The sequence below is a fragment of the Coenobita brevimanus genome, chromosome 20, assembly GCF_032717465.1.
Source record: "Coenobita brevimanus isolate Jiangsu-jjx chromosome 20, ASM3271746v2, whole genome shotgun sequence".
NCBI lineage: Eukaryota > Metazoa > Arthropoda > Malacostraca > Decapoda > Coenobitidae > Coenobita > Coenobita brevimanus.
Genome location: NC_136973.1, coordinates 13,386,677 through 13,388,646, shown reverse-complemented (window position 1 = coordinate 13,388,646; position 1,970 = coordinate 13,386,677). Strand labels below are relative to the sequence as shown.

At 44.7% G+C, this 1,970-nt stretch overlaps 1 pseudogene; it reads left to right on the top strand.

Moving 5' to 3' along the window:
• Window positions 1-365: 365 nt before the first annotated feature.
• LOC145392021 (5S ribosomal RNA) lies at window positions 366-483 on the top strand (annotated as a pseudogene).
• Window positions 484-1,970: the final 1,487 nt, after the last annotated feature.

Genomic DNA, 1,970 nt, shown 5'->3' with positions numbered 1-1,970 from the left:
AACTCTTGCATTAGAAAGTTGGACAGAAAAGGGATGAGAGTTTGCTGCCAGACGGGTGCTACGCGCCCGTCGTAGAGGTGGAGTAATGCATGCAGACAGTTCAGAGGAGCAGTGACCATTAACCCGCCCCATCCCGACGTTTTTGGACCTTTTTTTTTTTTGGCTCAAACATCTGCTTTTGGTGAGAAACATCGAAAATTCATAGAGAAATCGCTCACCTGAGGTTTAAAATACTCGATTTAGGTACGAGTACTTCCTTACCTGACTGGGTTTTCTAACAGGCTGGCACCAAAGAAAACGAGTTCTATGGGAGGGTAACTATTTTATCCACTCATAAACAGTATTTATTTATTTACTTGGTACGAATTTATATGTAGCCACGTTGAGTACACCGCTTCCCGTCCGATCAGCGAAGTTAAGCAATGTTGGGTCTGGTTAGTACTTGGATGGGTGACCGCCTGGGAACACCAGATGCTGTTGGCATCCCTACGTGTCAAGTGGGGTTGGTGGAGGATTAGTGCCCCTCCCTGTAAAACAATTAACTCTAAGTCCTTGGCCACCCCGTTTGGGATACATGGCGTCTGGCAATGGATGGATGGGACAAGAGTATATTGGTTTTCAAACAGTAATATAGGCATTATAAGCATTGTTTCACTCACTAACTCATCACCATTCATGACCTTTTTTTTCCCACATTACCTGATCATCATTTCTGACTGTGTCTTCCTCTAATGCTATGTAAACTTTGTCCTCCACACTGTCATCGATTGAGGAATCACTCTGGCCCTGAATGTCTTTATTGGCCAGGTCACTGGTAACAGGTGAATTGCCGAGACAATGGCGTGCATGGGGGGGGAGAGGTTATGCGGTGTAAGGCATTGTTCCTGCTTGGCATCTTGTAGAGGAATAGAGGAAGGTGTCCCGTATATACCTGCCAAAAATCACTCGCGAAATCACTCGCGAAAATTGAAAATTGTGCAAATTAGGGACGTTGCAATGTTGCCAGGTTAATTCACGTCGCCGGGACGATGCGGGTTAAAGTAGCGATAGAAAAGAGATAAATATGCAACAGTGCGGTGAAGAGACAGAGGTTGAAGGGAGTCAGTAAGAGGAGGAGAGTTAATGAGACAAAAAGCCTTTGACTCCACCCTATTGAGAAGAGCTGTATGTGGGGAGCCTCCCCACACATGAGAGTTGTACTGCACACAGGGACGGATAAAACCCCTGTATAGAGTCAACAATTGTGCAGGGGTAAAGAAAGAACGGAGTCGGCTTAGCACACCCAATCTCTTGGAAGCAGATTTTACAAGAGATGTAATATGATCTTTCCAAGATAAGTCCCGAGTAAATGAAACCCCAAGCATGTTCAAGGATGATGCAGGATTAAGCTGAATATTATTAAACATTAGTGGGTATACCTGGGGAAGATTTTGACGGATTGATAGGTGTAAGAACTGAGTCTTAGATGCATTAAAAACAACAAGATTATTTTTACCCCAGTCAGAGATACAAGCCAAGTCAGACATTAGGTGTGCCATAGCCTCATCCCTTGTTTTTTGAAGTAACTGCCGAGATGGGTGTTGTGGGAACCGAATGGAAAGGCGAAGGGTTGAGTCATGAGCGTATGAGAGGATAGGGTTAGATGTACAGGTTAGAAGGTCATTGATGAATAAAAGGAAGAGAGTTGGTGATAGGACAGAGCCCTGAGGAACACCACTGTTGATAGATCTAGGAGAAGAACGATGGCCGTCTACAACAGCGGTTACAGAACGACCAGAAAGGAAGCTAGCGATGAAGGCTGTAATAAGCAACCACATACTCATTGTCATCCTTCTTATGTGACAGGACTCCACCAATACCATGGTCACTAGCATCACAGTCCAAGATAAATGGCTGATTCTGGTCTGAGTACGGCAATACTGGAGAACTTGACAACACGTGCTTCAGTTCGTCGAAGGCTTTCTGATTCT